Raw genomic sequence first — 19,865 nt, 5'->3', positions numbered from 1 at the left:
GTGGCTTGTCTTCCTGCAATGCTAAATTGAGGGGGAGGGTCCAGGGTCCCTGGCTGGAGTTTGCCAGAGGCCGGTCCTCAGAGGCCTGATCACTGCAGAGACCTTGATAAGAGACGCTGGAGTGTGAAGAGCGTAAGGTCTGGCACGGGCTGGTCTCAGGCACTGGAATGGCAAGCACGAGGGCATTCCAGAGCCCTGGCCCTGCCGCGCTGCTGGGGGAAGGAGCAGCACCTACCTCACGCAGCTGGCCTGGCCTCCGCCTCCCACAGCGGTAGGGTGCTTTGGGTGCGTGTGTTTCCCTTGACAAAGCGCGACGAAGCCGCTGGAGGTGGTCCCCCAGTGGCTGCAGAAAGTGGCACTGTGGACCTGCTTGGGCAGAGAGCCCTCCCTCCCCATTCAGTGCTGCTAGTGCTTCCTCAGTGGGGTCTCCCTCATTCACCCTGCTCTGGACTTGGGCTCCAGCGCCNTCAGGTGTGGTGTGGGAGGGTTGCTGGGGGAGGGGAGGGTAGAATAGAACGTCTCAGAACACACCCCTTCCTGTAGGTGGTTGTTCTGGCTTCATCAATTCCTTCTTCCCTTAGACTGNTTTGGGGGGGGGGGATGCTGGCAGAGGTAGCATTCAGTGCCATGTAAAGTACAGTGACATAGTTAATACGCTCCTGGAAATATATTGAATTATACTTTACATCTCTGTCATTAAAATTGATTTTGCGTGCACTTAAGGCAGTTTACTATTTAAGGAAACTTATGATAATTTTGCTATTCATTTCAACCACTTATTTTTGGACTACCTGTGGTTTGCTGTGCATAGGCCCTCAGAGGTTCCTGGGGATGCGCCGAGGCTCCCTCCTCGCTGTCAGAGTTTCAGTCTGTCAGGAGAAGTGACAGAAGTATATTGACAGCTCGGATCCAAATCAGCGCACGGTGTGGCGTGTGATAGGTGCCCTGTATTTATTTATTGCATGAAGGGATGATCTAATGAGTGGAGTACCTGAAGAGTGGTCTCAAAAAACAGTTTAGGGTCCAGAGGAGAAAGAAGTCCCTTTAGGCTGAGGAGACCTGAAAGGCTCTGTGCAGGAGAACCGGAGAAAGGAGAATGGGGGCAGAGAAGGGGTGGGCTGAGAGGTGGATCCCGAGTGCAGATGTGGCCCGAGGGGATGACGGAAGAAGAGGCCCGGCTGAGGTCTTGGAGGGACTTTGGCTGAGGTCTTGGAGGGACTTCGTTCTCCTGCTGATAGGGAAATATTTGGGATTTTTGAGTTAGGGATTGTCACTCTGGGCGGTAGGGAGATTAATCTGATCTCTGGCAGAAAGAATCAGGACTGGGAGAGCTGGGAGGTGAATTGCCCAGTGAGAAGGTTATTGTAATGAGATGGCTGCAGGGGGTAATAGGGGTCCAGCTGCAGGTTGTGGGAAGAAGGGAAATATTGGCCTCCAAGTATGGGCTTGCTTGCATTTGGAGAGAAGAAGCAGCAAAGATCACCTGCAGGTTCAGCGTGTGAATACAAAGGTGACTGAAATTGGGAGTTTGGAGCTTTAACATTCAGCTAATTGGAAACCTGGAGAAATCCTTCCAGACTTCTCCTTTCCTCTTCCCGCTTATAGTCTCCGAGGTCTATCGATCACCTCTTCTTATAAAACCAATCAGTGGCTCCCAGGACCACGGAATAAATTCCAAATCCTATGCACCTCCTCAGACTTCTTTCCTGCTATGCCCTCCAACACACACACACACACACACACACACACACACACACGAGCTATAAACCTCCTGACGTGCCTTACTCTCTGCATCTAAGATGCTGATTTTATGGGGGTGGTAGTGGGAGGAATGAGGTCCTGGAATATCCTTTTTTCCCTGATCTTCCTGATGAACCACTTCTTACTCTTCAAGATCCAGTTCAAGGGCCTCCTCTGTGATTCTCTGTGTCTCCCTCCCAAGTAGAGCAGTCCACCTTTGTACCTCACCCTATGGAGCCCGGAGCCCATTGGCACACTGCCCTGGGCCTGTTTCTTTAGGACCTTATCTTATTCATGTCCCGATAAGGCCTCCACCATCCGCCCACCAGCTTCCTCCAGGAGAGAGGCAGAGGCAACACCCATGACCTTCCTCGCCACCCTTCTCCCCTCCCCCTCCCCAGCTGATCGCACTTGGCGTTGTCCCAATCCTGTCTTGGAAGCTCCAGGTCTGGGGGGCTGGACAAGATCATACAGAGCTGCAGATACTCCCTTTGCCTAGATAATATGGGCCTCAGTAACTTAGACTATGTTGTGTGTGGGGTGGGGGTGGGGGTGAGGGTGTCCCTGGACGTGGCCTCGAGTCCCTCTTCCTGCGCCATCCACAAGGGAAAGCATTTCAGAGAAGACAAACTCACAAAAGGTCAGGCAGGGCCAAACTCAAAGACAGGCTGAATCTCTGAACAGGACAGACTTGGTGACTGGACAGTTTTTAACCTCTTTCTTCTGCCCTCAAAAGTACCTCCATAGTATCATGGAGGATGCAGCAGGCAAGCCCCCAAGGGGGTGGGGAGACAGGTAGAGGCAGGAATGTCAGAAGGGCCAACATCCCAGGGATGGTAGGGAAAGGCCATTGACAAAGACAGAACAGTGTCTGTAAAGGATGGTCATGGGAGCAAGGTCCACGGGACGAAGGAGGGACGTCTGAAGTCGGGAGTATAGACTCTGGATCCAGAAGTGTGCCAGGTGACAATAATCTGGAGGGTATTTTGAGGAGGTGGTGGTGTTATGGGAAGGGTCATTCAGGAATGTCCCCCAAACTCCCCTCCCAGGCGTGTTTAACAGAGCAGTAGGAGAGAACGAAGACGAGATAAGAGATGTTTGGGAGGGAAGAAACCAGGGCTGAACAGAAGCAGGTGCAGGGAAGGAGAAAGCTGGCATCTGTCTTCCCCGAAGGGAAGGGAAGTGGAGGTTGGGCGACGGACGCACTGGAGAGGGCATGCACCCAGAGAAGTGCCGTCTTGGTAAGACGGGAGAGGCACCTACTGCTGGGGGCTGGGGCAGACAGAAGGGGAACCTGCTGCCTGGCACCAGCTGAGGCAGCCAAGAGGGAAAGGAAGATTTCTGGAACTGGTCAGAGACTGGCTGGAATCCTAGCAGTGCAGAAAGCTTCTCACTGACCAGGTCATTTGAAACACTGGGGCCTCCGTCTCCTCGTGTGCAAAACTGGTACAATAGCCACTTCACAGGGTTGTTCTCTGGAAGAATTAGAAGAGATGCTGAGATATGTATGCAGACCCCTCAATGACCGTGTCTTCTACCAAGTAGGCCCTTCTGATAGTGTGCTGAGAAATCAGTGACAGCTCAGTGAGTGTACAAGGTGGGACTTTCTAGTGGACCCCACCGAAGCTTGCTTTCAGCTTTGGATGAAAAGCTCTGGACTGCAGCGAGCAGCCTCACCTCCCTGTCTCCTCTTTAAGGAATCTTTCAGGGTGTCTGCCTTTTTATCTGTTGACTTGTTTCAGTGGATAGATCTGTATTTCCCATCCGTCTCCTGTGCAGAGGTCAGGTTGCCAGGGCTCAAAGCAGGGAGATCCTACGGAGTCTCCTGTCTCCTTTGGAAGGGAGATGCATTCAGACTTGCTAATTTCTGCATTGGAGGGAGGAACTTGAAGCCCCAAAAAGCAGAGAACTTGCCTCATTCGAGTACAACTGGAACTTGAGTCGCATCTTCAGTTGTGAGATCTGCAAAACTGTTATTATCTTCAATGGCAGTAGTGCAAGATGCAGGTGGGTAAAGAGGAATTGACAGCCTGTGTACCCCCTTGGTTTTATTAATGAATCAGTAACTATGCTTAGATGCAATAAATATTCTCCCCGTTAGTGAAGAGCAGAGAGAAAGGAGCATTTAATTTGATTTACTAAACACTCAGTAAGTATGTGCCAAATTAAATGATATTGGGGGAAAATGTGTATAGTGTTTTTTTTTTTAAGGAATCAAAGCATAAGAATATTTTCTCAAATTATTCTTGGTTGATTCTGTTTTGTTTTATGTTGATGATCCGTATATAGATTGTGTTGTTCTTTGGACCTTAGCATAGGTTGTGTATACAACAGATCCTTTGGGACGCCTGGGTGGCTCAGTTGGTTAAGCTTCCAACTTCAGCTCAGGTCATGATCTCATGGTTCATGAGTGTGAGCCCCATGTTAGGCTTTGTGCTGACCTGAGCCTGGAGTCCGCTTAGGATTCTGTCTCCCTCTCTCCCTGCCATCCCTCCCTGACTCGTGCTTTGTTGCTCTGTCTGCCTCTGTCAAAAATAATTAAANCAAACCCACAAACCGCGAGATCATGACCTAAGCGAAAGTTGGACGCTTAGCCGACTAAGCCACCCAGGCACCCCCATTTAGAAATTTTAAGCTCTTGATCTTATAATATCCGTATGCTAGAAATGGAAAAAAGATGGAATTGGGAAAGAATTCATTTCCCATGGGTTCTGCAGTTCTGGGCAGAGGCAGGATTGGAAGCCAGGTAGGTCATCAGACTCAGGCTTAAATTGCCTGTGATCTAAAGAGCTCTGCATTCAGTTTACAAATGTGTTCAAGAAAACACTGGGAGCATTTACCGTTTGAAAACTCAATCGGTGAAGAGGCCCTTTGTGGTCTGATAAGGCGGCTGAGCCTGGAGATGGCTTGTTAAGGCACTAAGTGTGCAGAGAAGACACATTTGTCTTTCAAGTCCCTCCAGCTCCGGGAAGAGGCCTGCCCTGGCTTTGGCCTCTCTCTGAGGCCAATAGAGAGTCCTCTCCATCCCATATTCTCAATGGGGCCAGGAAACAACTCCTGTTCTCAGAGCTTCTGGCGCCTTCATGCATGCATTACCTATGTGAATACACTGAGTGAAGGGTGACTGGGCTGTTAACTTGCAGAAATCAGAAACTTAAGAATTAACTCTTTTTATGAAGCAATCCAGTGAAAGCAGATAGCATTGAACATCTGGCCAATTAAGTTATTCTTGGATTATTTGTTTTTAGGTTTTAAAGTGTTTCTGTGGCTTGTAAAAATACTCTAGGATACATGAAAAGGTTTTGGAGAAGCAGGCTTTGGGGAACTGATTGTACAGCAGAGAGGGCTACTTTTGCACACACTGTTGTCACAAGCATCCCATGAAGTGATAGAAAGGAAGTAGGGGAAGCAGCCTGAAATGCCTGGCTGTCCACATGAGGATCAAAAATCACAAACTCCTCTGGATTTGTAAGTTCTCAAAAGAGCACGAACCAGTCCTTTGCTTTCAGGTTGAAGTACATTTAACTTGTTTCAGGTAAGATCTACTATGTCTTGCCAGGTTCCCGAGGAAGGACTTCTACTCTATATGTGGCCCTTAACAGAATGATTCCCACATGGTGTCCTTTGAAGTTTTTAGCAAGAGTGGAATTGGATTTGAGCTGAGCCACTCATGATGTCCTTTGTATCAACATCTGGACAGTTCTAGTACTTGGCTTTGCAGGCACTAGACTTTAACTCTGCTATTGCCACCAATCATCCAAGTACACACTGTTGTTTTGGCCTCTGAAGAGTGATCATCTGCTTTGCTCAAAATAAAGACGTACTGATACAATCCAGAACAGGACTCCTACCATGAACAGGGGTCCTAGATAGTGCTGTGAAAGTCCAAAGTCCCTGGCTGGAACCTGCCTGCTGAGGAAGTAGAGGTTGTGCTGGGTAGGGAGTGGGAGAGGGGGCAACTTCAGATCTCTGTGTCGTCAGTAGAGGGTGGAGGGCCTGGGCTGCCTCATGAGGAGGCCCCTGGGTACCCAGAGGAAGGAGGTGGGAAGGGAGCAGGTGCCTGGGAGATTTGCTTTCTGGGGCCTTGTCTGGCTACAGTCACTCCTAATAAGATCTTGAGATACCTAGGGAGAAGACAGAGTAAACACTGGCTTTTTTGTCCCTTTCACCAAAAGCCAGCACTTTGCAGATGCCTATCTAACATGAACCTGCTTGTCCTGTGTACATGTCCTGGGATGGTACTGTAGTTCTGATATTCCCGAAGACTGTTTCTGGAGCGTAGAGAGGCCAGCGTGCTTCAGGTTAGGCAGAGTATCTTGGGTTGCTGCCTGTGAGTTTGAATGCTCCTTACCCCTACTTAACGTTTGCATGCAGGTGATCAAATGTAATCACTAACTCGCTTTAAGTGTTAGAATGGTTTTTTTCCCTACCTATGAGGATGAGAGCAGAGCAAAGTTTAAAAAAGCAAGATGTCAATAAGCTCTTTACATTTCGGTGTGTTGGCCAATGGACACTTATAAAATGTCTGATTTTAGTTGTGTTTCATTTGGATTTCCCCTCACCTGCCTTTTGGCACGGTGTATTTTATAGAGATTTGGGTAAAACTAGATTGTGCTATATGGGTCTCTTGGTGAAGAAAATTAACTTCCCAGGCTAAAGCAACCATGCAAATATTATTACAGAATCACTCAGCATACAAAATCGGCATCGTTTTCCTCCACGGTTTTCCAACTGCCCACTCTCCACCCCTACCCTGCCCTGGTCACGGTTATTCCCAATATCATTAGGCTAAAGGAAGAGACAGCTGTCCCCAGAAAATGTGCTCCAAGTGTCCTCATCAGCATAGATTCTCATGAGAGAGCAGGCAATGAGATGCCACGAGCAGAGGAAGATACTGCAAGATTGCATTAACCCCTCTCTAAACCTACTACTCCTCTTTAAAAACCTGGGCAGGTGTAAGACTTATTTATTTTTTAATTGGGGAATTCTGGGGGGCAGTGTTCAACAATTTGTGGCATCCAAGTACCCTTCCCCCTTCTGGTCCCTCACCTGCTCAGCTTCTGGGCACCATCTTTATTTTTTGGATTTCTCAACCTGATCTGTCTTTTCCTCCCATCGCCTTCAGGGTCCTGCATAATGTCCAGTATATGGATAAAAATTAAAATTGTTTGACTATTCCCAGTTTGGCAGGCACTGTTCTAGAAGCTTTACACATGTTAGCTCACTTAATTCTCCTCATGAGTCTGTGAGGCACACACTATTATTACTCCCTTATTTATTTCCTAGGGCTGCTATAACAAATTATCACAAACTCGGTGACTGAAAACAATAGAAATATATTCTCTCATAGTTCTGGAGGCAAGAAGTTTGAAATTAAGGCATTGGCATGGCTGTGCTCCCTCTGGATACTCCGAGGAAGAATCCTTCCTTGTCTCTTCCAGCTTCAGGTAGCTGTTGACATTCCTTGTAGCTGTATCACTCCAATCTGTGTCTTCATCTTCACATCGTTTTCTTCTCTGTGTGTCTGTGTCCTCTCTTATATCTGCATGTCTCTATTTTGTGTGTCTCTTTTTTTAAATTAAATTTAAAATTTTCTTTTATAGTTTATTGTCAAGTTGGTTTCCATATAGCACCCAGTGCTCATCCCAAGTGCCCTCCTCCATGCCCATCACCCATTTTCCCCTCTCCTCCACCCCCATCAACCCTCAGTTTGATCTCAGTATTTAAGAGTCTGTTATGGCTTGCCTCCCTCCCTCTCCTTAACTATTTTTCTCCCTTTCCCTCCCCCATGGTCCTCTGTTAATTATCTCCTGTTCCACAAATGAGTGAAAACATATGGTATCTGTCCTTCTCTGCCTGACCTATTTCACTTAGCATAATACTCTCGAGTTCCATCATGTTGCTACATGGCCAGATTTCATTCTTTCTCATTGCCATGTAGTATTCCTTTGTACAGATAAACCACATCTTCTTGATCCATTTGTCAGTTGATGGACACTTAGGCTCTTTCCATGATTTGGCTATTGTTGAAAGTGCTGCTATGAACATTGGAGTACATGTGCCCCTGTCCATCCACACTCCTGTGTCCCTTGGGTAAATTCCTAGCAGTGCTATTGCTGGGTCATAGGGGAATTCTGTTAATTTTTTGAGGAACCTCCACACTGTTTTCCAGAGGGGCCGCACCAGTTTATATTCCCACCAACAGTGTAGGAGGGTTGTGTGTCTCTTATAAGGACACTTGCCATTTAGGGCCACCCAGATCATCTAGGATGATCTCATCTTGAGATCCTCAGTTTAATTACATCTTCAAAGACCCTTTTGCCAAAGAGGATCACATTCACAAGTTCCAGGATATGGACATATCTTTTTAGGGGACATCATTCAACCCACTGCATTCCCTTTTGCAGATGGAGAAATGGTGGTGCATGTGGTTAAGCAAATTCTCTAAGGTTACAGATGGAGCTGGGATTTAAATAGAGTAATCTGGTTCCAGAGCTTACATTCTTGAGCTACTATTGCATTCTTTTCTCTACTGCCTCTCATTAATGTGCTCAGTTATTGTTTATGGTATGAATGGATGGTGGGATGCGTGAGTAGATGGATGGAGAAAATGGTACGTATAACAATAATTGGCCAACATTCTCTTTCCTAGTGTCCTGAAAATAATAACAACTATATTCATTGTTTTATGATGTTGCCCCTGGACTTGACTTTGGGTTTTCTTCTCTAGCTATTCTCCCTCCTAGGGAGATCTTATCTATCTCAAAGCTTTACCTACCACCTATGTGCTGTTGCCTCCCAAATTTATGTCTTTACCCTTGAACTCTTCGCAGAGTTCCAGACTCATGCACCCCACTTCCAGCCTGACATCTCCACATCTGTAACCAGCATCTCAGACCTCGCTTGATCAAAATAGGATCCTTGACATTTTTCTCTCAGCTAGTTCTCTCCTTCTCCTCCTCCCATCTCAGTAAATGGCACCACCATCCACCTAAAGACTCATTCCAAAAATCTCAAGACCTTCATTCTTTTTTCCTCACACCAGCACTAAATCCAAGTCATATTGGCTCTCCCTCCACCTGCACTGTAGCTGTCCTGGTTGAAGCTGCTGCCACAGTAGTCTTCCACTTGGGCCTCCTGAGAGTACTCTTGACTCCTGGTTCTTCTCCTCAGACAAGCCAGAGGGGTCTTTTATTTATTTATTCACTTATATTAATTAAAAAATTTTAATGTTTTATTTCTGAGAGAGAGAGATGAGAGAGAGAGAGGCAGCATGAGCAGGGGAGGGTCAGAGAGAGAGGGAGACAAAGAATCCGAAACAGGCTCCAGGCTCTGAGCTAGCTGTCAGCACAGAGCCTGACACGGGCTCAAACCCACGAACCGTGAGATCATGACCTGAGCCGAAGTCAGACACTCAACCAATTGAGCCACCCAGGCGCCCCTATATTATTTTTTTTAACATGTATTTATTTTTGAGAGGGGGGAGGGGCAGAGAGAGAGAGAGAGACAGACAGACAGAAGATCCAAAGCAAGTTCTGCACTGTGAGCACAGAGCCTGATGCAGGGCTTGAACTCACCAACCCTGAGATTGTGACCTGAGCCAAAATCAAGAGTTGTCTGCTTATGACTGACTGAGCCACCCAGGCACCCCCAGATTTTGTAAACACAAATCAAGTCCTGTCACTTCATAGCTTACGACTGGGGATTTCTCATCACCATTTTAATATAACCAAGCCCTTTGCCCCAACCTGCCTCTCAGGTGACCATCTCTGCTACAATTCATTACCTTTATTCTCTGTGTACAGACACACCATTTTTTCCGTTCTGGAACATGCAAAGCCATATCCCTACTCTGGTAAGACCCCAGAGAAGAGTCTTTCCTCTACCTGAAAGCTACTGACCCCAGACCTTCAGAGGCTTTCTCCTTCCTAACCATATAATCTAAAATGCACCCCCTGCCCCCGCCCACAGGCATTCTATCACATTACTCATATTCTGTTTGAAATAGAGTTTTGATTTATATTTTTATTGGCTGTCTCACCAGTTGGAATGCAAGTACCATCAAAGCAGGGACCTTGTCTCATTCACTGTATCTTCAGTGCCAACAGCAGTGCATAGTATTCAGTAGGTGCTCAATAAACAACTGTTAAACAGATTTAGCACTGTTCCCAGTTATCCTTATTTTACAGATGATGAAAAGTAGGCTCAAAAAGTTTAAATTATTTGCCTGAAGTAGCACATGTATTAAGACTTTGAGCAAGAATTTGAATCCAGATCTCTCTGTCTTCTAAGCCTATGCTTTTAACCATTATTCTATATAGAATCTTGGAGAAGCAGGAACTTCCCAGAGTTCTGGGAAGTCCCTACAGAGCTCTGAGTTTTCTGATTAATTTTTCTGCTCATAAACCCAGGACACAGATTGGTAAAGCACAGGGAAGAAATATTACTTACTCAGATTCCAAATGTGCTATTTCTCTGAAAAGTCGGCCCTGGAGCTTAAGCTTGAGAAGCTAAGAAGTAATTTATTTTTTCTCCATTTGGGCATTTAGGCTCATGACTTCTGTTGATCTATCTGGAGACGTAATAGTTTAAACCCTCTTCCTCGAACCGTTAAACGAAGGGCAGAGATGACCGTGTCCTTTGTGCGTCCTTTACGCAAGGATGGAATTTGCATTCATAAGAAGACCTGTGTCCTTCTGGTTTTCTTTACACACCAACATTTCCCCTAGTTTGGAAGTTTCTGCTTCCACATCTCTTCCTAGTTGATAGAACACTAAGGTGAGAACATAGGCTCCATATTTAGATTGGCTCATAGCAAGACCCTCTCTATGGGGTCTTGCTGAGAGACTGGCTCATTTCTCTGGGCCAGTCATGACAGAGGCCAAAGGACAGGTTCTTGCCAGATATGGGGCTCAAAGGAACTTCTTCCAATGTTACAGAGTGGGGAGAGTGAGAAGGCAGCTATTTGTTCCTTCCTTGGGGTTCAGCCTCCTTTTAAAAATAAGTTCCATCTTGAGAGTTACATCAGCATCCCAGTAAGTAAACATTAGACAAAAGCTTCTATTTCAGGCAAATAGTAATTGTAAGAATAGCCAAGACCCACAAATGTAGGTTGGGCTTTTATCTGTAGGAAGGGCTATGGTGGCTGATTGGCATATCTGGCAAATATAACCATACTCCTGCAGGAAGGCAGGACTCTGGCTATTTGATATGCCACGTGCTGTGTCTCTGTTGTCATGAGTGGGGTTTGCTGTGGTAACCAGAGCTTTGCCTAGAGGGTTGTGCATGCAAAATGTCACTCATTGGCAGTCTCCTTTATTCTTATCATAAACCAAAGAGGGACTGCTCACTGTTCTTGCTAAGAGGCAGGTAGGTAGTCACAGTGAAGTCCAGGTTGAATGGTGCGTGCTGTTTGGATGTGGAAAATCACCACCCACCACAGTTCTTGTTTGCTGGAGTAAGAAGCATTTCTGCATTCCTTTGGCAAAATCTATGCTGGAACCTGCATGCTAGGAGAGTTGTTTTAGTTATTTTTTTGTTTATTTAAAAACCTTTTTAAGTTCATTTATTTGTTTATTCATAAGTAATTCCTACCGTGGGGCTCAAACTTACGACCCCAAGATCAAGACTTGCAGTCTCTTTCGAGTGAGCCAGTCAGGTGCCTCACATTTTTTGTGACTCTTTCTCAACTGGTGTTCCCCATCTTCTTCTTGATGCAGCATATAAGCTTTGCTAACAATGGTGGTCCTGAATATAGGTAGTTGCCCTTAAACACTGACAACTGTGAGTGCTCAGACATTTGTAAGAGATCGTGTTATTGATTATGCTCAGTTCTCTTCTTAGAGCTTATACTTTGTCCTCACTGCTGCAGACTTGTGTTTCTTTCCCGTTCAACTAATATTTACTTAGCATGTGCCATATAGAGAGAAAAGATATACACGTTTCATATTCAATGTGTGGGGAATAAAAATAAATAAAATTCAGATTTACCTTGAATTACCAATCCTATCAGATTATTTAGTTGTCTTTTGGGACAAAGGAGAAATGGAGAAAGCATTGCTCCAAGAACATGGTGAGATTCATTAACCCCACTCCTGTTGGACACTTGGAACTTGCTATCAGGCTATTAGGGTCATTAATGAGGCCCATGTTGCTGACTCCAAGGATGGTTTCCCAGCCTTTTCCTTGCTCCCTCAAAGCATTTGATGCACACAGTTAATCCCTTCTTGAAATGCTTACTTCCCTTCACTCTCTGGACACCATAGTTGTAGGCATTCCTCCTTGCTCGCCGGTTTGCAGTCCTTCCCATTTTTCTGGCCGCCTGTCTTCTTCTCCTCTTAATACTAGAGGTTCCCAGGACTCATTATTTGCACATCCCATCTTTGCTTATTGTTATCTGTGATGTCAGTCATTCTCCTGGCTTTAAATGCCACACGTAAGCCAAGAATTTGCACCAGTATATCTTCATCTTGTACTGCTTGTGTATATAATTATCTACCTGAATCTCCATTGTCTAAGGGTCATCTCGAACATTAACAACTTTTTTTTTTTTTTTTTAGCAACAGGCAAAAGTTTATTAGATCAGAAAGTAAGAATAGTAGGAAAGCTTTCTTTACAGAGGCACCTGGAAGTGAATCCCTGCAACTATAGGCAAGGGCCCTTGTTTTATAAGGTGCTGGTCACCTTCTCCTCTCCCTTTGTTCTTTTTCAGGTTCTACCCCAATTGGTTTGATCGCTCTGGGTGCTGGGTTATCCATTCCTGACTGACTCGTTTCCCTTGTATGAGGGGTGGTCTATGGCCGTAAACATCACCATCTTTTTATGTTTGTTTATTTTTTAGAGAGAGCAGGGGAGGGGCAGAGAGAGGGGGGATAGAAGATCTGAAACAGGCTCCATTTTGACAGCAGAGAGCCCGATGCGAGGCTCAAACCTAGGAAATGTGAGATTATGACCTGAGCTGAAGTCAGTTGTTTAACCAACTGAGCCACCCAGGCGCCCCTCAAACATTAACATCTAAAACCAAATTCCAGATTCCCACCCCTGTCCCTTCCAGATACTTTGTCTCTGGCTGGTTTTCCAAATTATACTGAGAATCAGACCATTGTACACTGCCTCTCCCCTCATCCAAGTTGTCCTCATATCTCTATTGGACTATTATGAGAATTGCTCAATTGCTATCTCTTTCCCTTTTCCCCATAGTCAATTCTCAACAGAGCAGTCAGAATGATTATCGTAAAACGGTAAATCAGATCACGTCACTTCTCCGTTCAGACCTTCCCACTAGCTTCTCATCTCACTCAGCGTAAAAGCCAAAAGCATTATATACCCTGTTAAGCCCTTCGTCCCCATCTGACTTAATCTCTATTACTTTCCCTCTCAGCTCAAGCCACACAGGCATGCTTCGGCCTCAGGGCGATTGCGCCTGCTATTTCCTCTGCCTGGTGTGTTTCTCTTTCATGTCGCTAGCTGACTGGCTCCCTCACTTCCATCGGGTCTTGATTTAAATGTCACCTTCCATGTTGCCACCCTACTTCAGCCTGAGACTTCATATTCCCCTTCTCAGCTTTATTTTCTCTTTAGCACATTGTCAGTTTTTTAACATATCATATATCTTACTGACTTAATTTGTGTTTCTGCCTGCTCTACTTCATTATAATGTAAAATCTATGAGGGTAGTTTTTTGAAAGGGGGAGTCTGTTTGGTTCATTCTTACATCCTTAACACTTAGAGCCATGCTGGCATACAGTAGGCACTCAGAGAATAATTTGTTGAGAGAATGAAGTAGAATCACTGATATTTTTAACTTAAAGGCTGATACCCCAGGGACTGTGATGTAATGGGTAGGAGGTACAGCCTAAGCATTGGTGTTTTCTGACCACCACCTCCAACCCCCAGTTGGAGCCAAGGTTGCAAACCACTACTTGTTTTTCTCCTTCTTGGGATTTTACCTCTGTGGCATATGTCGTTGTATTCTTAGAAAACCCATTAGCCTCAAAACTGAAATTGCAGTGGATGATTTTAATGAAATTTGTGCTGTGTATAATAGTTTATTAAGGTTTTCATAGGAGCATCTTATTAGAGTTAATGTAGTGGACATCGATCCCTGCATGACCTTAGCTGAGCTCTGATGGAAGGCACAGACCCTGTAAGTAGAGTCAAGTGTTTCTTTGTTAATTTCCCAGTTGAGCATCAGGCTTTTCTCTTTATATTTGAGAAGTGAGTGGGATTTGGATCTGACTTAACGTCTTTCATGTACGTTAACTATACACATTTATTCCACACGTCCTACCCAGAAGCCCACCTACCCGTTGCTTGAATTCTGTTCATTTCTTAAGACCCAAGTGAAGTCTCATTCCTTTTAAGAAGTGTCTCCCCCAGCCCCTCTCTGGCTGGCAGCCTCTTCCAGAATGTCTGGCACACCTACTGCCTGGCACTTCATTTGGCATCCATTACATGCTGTTTTGATTGGTGAACCTTTTGGTGACTTTTTTTTTTAACCCCCTCACAAACTATACTGAAAATTCTCTGAGGTCATTTGGCCATACTTTTCACCTCTTTTTGTCCCCAGCAGCAGGTGGTAAACAGATGTTGACTGATTGGCTAAAACTATTCCTGTTTAATGTATTGGCAGCTTCTAAGGAGTGTTGCCTAGGGAAAGAGGTGTCAGTCTCGCGTAATTAGGGATTATCCCCTTCATAAACACCATGGCATTTTCCACTCTGAGTTATTGTTAATCTCTGACTTCTATGTTTCTTATCTTATGGTTTTCTCTTAAGTGACTACATAGTTTGTGAGATATAAAATCCTAAGATTTCACTACCCTCTTTGAAAATGATGTATTAAGCTCAGATACAACCATATTTGGCTTTCTTTTCTTTTTTAAAAAAATTTTTAATGTTTTATCTATTTCTGGAGGGGAGAGAGAGAGGGAGGGAGGGAGAGAGACAGCATGAGCAGGGGAGGTTCAAAGAGAGAAGGAGATACAGAATCTGAAACAGTCTCCAGGCTCTGAGCTAGCTGTCAGCACAGAGCCCGACATGGGGCTTGAACCCACGAACCACGAGATCATGACCTGAGCCAAAGCCGTACTCTTAACCGACTGAGCCACCCAGGTACCCCTTGGCTTTATTTTCAAAATGAGATTCAAGGAAATAAAATTTAGACTGTCTTGTAATTTTGCTGGGAGGAAGCTCCAAGATAGAGCAAAGGCGGGGGTGGTCCCCATATAGGGCCCCCTGTTTCTCATTTTGAGTTGTTGTTTTTCTATTATAGTCTCATTATTAGGCTAACATTTTTCATTTCAACCGCCTGGGAGATCAGGTAACCTGATATACTGGAGTAGGAGGAAGGTTTAGAAACTGAGTTCTTAACACCTTTGTGGCCTTTTGAAGCTCTAGGCTTGGGGAAAAGTGATGTCATGGTGAGACAGGAAATGTTATAAAGTCTCAAAATGTCATAAACCGATTTCCATCTGGTCGTAGGTGTATAAGACATGGTAAAGAAAAGCACATTGTGTTTTTATCCAATGGGGATAAGGTTACTAGACCAGCACATCATAGGAAAGCCGTTGACATACCGTATCTGGACTTTTCAGCAAGGTGTTTGGGTGATCCCTTGTGAGATCTCAGTGGGTAAGATGGAGAAATGTGGACTGCACAGTAGCAGATTTGGTGATTTGTAGCTGATTGCCTAAATGCTGTACAAACGGGTTGAAGGATTGGTGTCCATTTAGAGACAGAGTTCTAGTAACGAGAGTCAGACACAGTTCTGCCATTGGATTTGCCCTCCTCCTGTTCAACATTTTTATTGCCAACTTGAATAAAGATATGGATAACATGTTTAACCCAGATCTGGGAAGCACAGTGACCTCATTTCACACCAGTATCAGAGTCTAGACTTACAGGATAGGCCAAGTCTTGCAAGAGTCAGCCAGGGGGCTCAAGTGAAGGCCCTGTACTTATGCCCGAAAAAGCCAACTGCATTTATTATAGGATGGACCTGCTTTAACAAGGTCTCTGTATAAAAGATTTAGGCAGTTCATTTGACCCTACCATTAGTATGCATCAGCACTGGGGTGTGACTATTAAAGAGGTCCAGAAGCAGAGTGTTGACCCTCTCTACAAGGCCCACACATCTGGACTATTGTGTGGTGCTCTGGGCAACACATGGTACAAAGCAACACATCCCAAAGCAAGGGCCCAAGATAGGGGAGTTAGTGGGAGAGATTTGCAGGAAAGATAATAGCTACCTTCCTATCCTTCTTCCAGCCCACATGCCTACGGACCACAGCTTTATCCACTCCTTTGCCAATACTCTCAACTCCCTTATCTCCTTTCCTTTTGCTCTCCCCACTCTTCAGAATCCCTACTCCAAGTAAGTTCAACCACCTCCATTTTCTGCTATCTCCAGGCTGCCAAGCATTTATGTGAAAGGAAAAACCTAGCCATCTATTTAGTTGGGGCACTTGCAGAATAATGGTCTCTACAAACCCATCAGCCTCACGGGCTGGCAGACAGGCAGGTAGTCTCTTTTGAGGATCTCACTCCCCTTCCCCTGTCATTCCCTTGCCAGTGTCTAACTCTTCCCTGCTCCCTCCAACTCCTACCTCGGGACTTCCTCCCTCCAAGCTAAGGACTTTAATGTTTTCTTCCCAGAGGCAATCAGTTAGCAACTCCCTCAGTACTGCTCCCTCACAAAGACCTATTTCCACATCCAATCTGCACTCTTTCTTCCCTTACTGCCTCTGAGGAAACTCCCCCCAGCTCCCCCATCCCCAGGGCTCAGGAGACTGTTTATTCTTGTGTCCTTAATGATTATTCATGATCAGTATCCCCTTTCCCCTCTGTCTTAAACCTCTCCCTGTCCATGAGTGTTTTCTCTCCATCATGTGCATACCTCCCCCCTCTTTAATTAAGACCCCTGCACCTTCATATCCTTAACAACCAAATTACCTGAAAACTTGGTCTATGTCAGCTATTTTCACTTCTTTAATCTCTCATTAATTCCTCAATGGACTGTGCAATCTGATTTCCATTCCATTTCCCACTGAATTCCCTTGCCATGATCACCAGTGGGCCTCTGCATCTAAATCCAGTGGAAACTTTTCAGTACTTAACTCAGCTGACACTGACCAGTTACTCCTTTATGAAACACTGTTCTCCGGCTTCTTTGACACCACTTGTTTCCTGGTTTTCTTCCTACCTCTTTAACAAACACTTAGTTTTAATCTTTCTGAGCTCCTCTCTATGGAGCCATTTAATATATATCTGCTACCACTTTTATCCCCCTTTACTCTTTGATTAGGTTTTATAGTTTGTCTCCTAAACATTGATGTTCTTATTTCCTCCTTGCCCAATGTCAGCTGCATTTTCACCTTCTACCACTACCTGTGTTCTGATCACTCCAAAATCTACCTTTAGCCCCAATGCTCCTCCTGAGCTCTGGTCCCACACATCCACTGTCAACTTACCATCTCCATCTGGGTGACCCTCAGCCACTCCAAAGCAATAGATCCCAAACTGAACTCATCACCTTTCTTCCCCATACAGACTTGCTCTTCCTCTTCTGTTCCCTACCTTGGACAATGGCACCCCTCTCAACCAGCCTTCCAAACAAGAAGTCTGGACCCATCCCTTACTTCTCTGTGCTTCTGTATATTTGTACACAGGAAGTTTGCAACTATAATCCATTGGATGGCCAAATAAAGTATTTCAATGGCTTTCTTGTGCAGGACTCCTAAGACTTATTCTCAGTTCTGGTGCATAAGCCAAAACAAGGGCCAAAGCATTGAAATTAAGGGAAAGATATTCAGCTTCATGCCAGGAATGTTTTTGTGACCATTATAATCTCAATGTGGCAAGGACTGCCTTGAGAGGTAGTAAGTTTCCCTTCACTGCAAACATCAAGCACAGGCTGGAGAGCTGATGTGGCAAGATTTGGTTGAGTTCTAATGCCTTTGCCAACTCTTAAGATTTAATTCAGCAACTAATAAACCTCTCCCATATACTTTGTTCACATCATCTCATTTATGGTTCCTAATAGATTATTAATCGCATGTTATGGATGAGAAGCCAAGAGCTTGGAGCGTCAAGTAATTTTCCTAAAGTAAAATAGTATTAGGGCCAGGCCTCCAAAGCAGACCTAGTGTCCCTAAATCTCACTGTTTTTGTTAAACCGCTTCCTTCTATTCAGACTTCAATAGTGAATAGTATAGTTAGCTGAATACCTTCGCTGGTATAGGTAGACCTTTGAGGACAAAGGAGGAATTCTTTGAATCAGCCTTTAAATAAATACATTTGGAGCTTAAGTTCATCTTAAACATGTCCCCATATTTTCTGGTATATTACCCTTCCTCTCCGTTTCTACAGATAATTTATTATTATAATAAACAATTCTAATAAAATGTGATTTTCTTCATGGGGCATCATTTGCATTTCACACAGGCTTGCAAGGGAACAAGAAAGGGTTAACTCTTCCATTTACTTAGAATGTTTTAATGAAATGCAGGTTCCAGTATCAAAGGTTCTGGCTTGCTGTGTGATGAATGCTGACAGGTGAAATCCTGGGATTTCTTTAACAAACTTGAATGAAAAGGAGAGGGGCGCCTGGGTGGCTCAGTCAGTTGAGCAGGTTGAGCATCTGGGTTCGGCTCAGGTCATGATCTCACAGTTCGTGGGTTTGAGCCCCGTATCGGACTCTGTGCTGACAGCTAGCTCAGAGCCTGGAGCCTGCTTCAGATTCTGTATCTCCCTCTCTCTCTGACCCTCCCCTGCTCATACACACACACACTCTCTCTCTCAGAGAAAAAAATTAAAAAAGAAAAGGAGTACCCCCCTATTGCAGGGATGGGGTGGGGCAGAGTAGGATTGGTTTCAAGTATAGAGAGAATATATAAGCAAATTATCTACCTCATTTTCATTTTTGCCTCTAATACATTGTCCTGGAAGGAACCAGAGGTCTGATTAAAATAGCAGATAAACATTAAAATGGGAGACAGTCAAAGGTAGCACTTGGGTAAGGGTTAGGGGTACAAGGTGGCAATTGAGTCAAGAATCTGAAGTCTAAGCTGTAGAGACTGCATTTGCAGATAACCTGTGATGGTTATTTTTATCGTCCAGCCATTCCCAGAACCCTAAGTTATCCTCTTATATGCTCTAAGGTGTGTGATTACTTCTCCATCTTTCACCTGATCCAAACCTCATTGTTTGAATACTTAGGCAGCGTTCTTAGTCTTTCAGCTTGAGGGTTGAGCAAGTCTTGAGGAATTAAAAGCCAACAATAATCCTCCAGCCTTAAGACAGGTAGAATAACCAGCTCCTCTGTCATCTTTTTCTCCCCAAGAGGCAAAAATGTAAATGCTGTCATTGTAGCAGGTGCAGAACAGGATTGGGAAGGAGTGTGGCCGTGGTAAAGAGTGGCAGGTCAGTGGCCGACACTTGGTCCTGGTTTAGATACTGCTACCGTCTAGCCGTGCATGGTAGCTAGCACGTTTAGGTCCCGCTTTCTCCACACGTGGAGCGAAGCAACTGTGTTTAATGATTCTTAAAGTCTCTTTTATCCCTAAGAGAAGAAAACGTCCTGACACACAGTCATAGCTCAGTAATGCACACATTGCCTATTGCTTGAGAACGGATCATCCCGTTCCTGCCTCTCACTACCGGAGACCAACTCACGTCTGCTGTGCTTGGACCTCACGTTCTGTCCTAAGTGAATAAATTCCTCTAAATTAAGCTACCCATAAAAAATACCCTGTTTCTGTTAAGAGTAAGTTCTATGAATATGAAAAAGACTTGCAAGACATGAAAAATTCAGTTTTACTTCCACCAGCAGTTATTTCTTCTGCGGACTGTTAGAGATCATCTATTTTAATCTCATGTTTTATAAATGAACAAATCTAGGCCCAGAGACGTGGGGCAGCTTCCGTTTTTTTTAATAGTGTATTTTTAAAAATATTGTTTATTTATTTATTTTGAGAGGGAGAGAGAGGGAGGGAGAGTAGGCGGGGGATGGGGAGCGCAAGGGAGACAGAGAATCCCAAGCAGACTCCACACTTTCCGCACAGAGCCCAGTGTGGGGCTTGAACTCATGAACTGTGGGATCATGATCTGAGCTGAAATCAAGAGTCA

The sequence above is a fragment of the Crocuta crocuta genome, unplaced genomic scaffold (assembly GCF_008692635.1).
Source record: "Crocuta crocuta isolate KB4526 unplaced genomic scaffold, BGI_CrCroc_1.0 scaffold222, whole genome shotgun sequence".
Taxonomy (NCBI): domain Eukaryota; kingdom Metazoa; phylum Chordata; class Mammalia; order Carnivora; family Hyaenidae; genus Crocuta; species Crocuta crocuta.
This window is presented reverse-complemented; position numbering follows the sequence as displayed.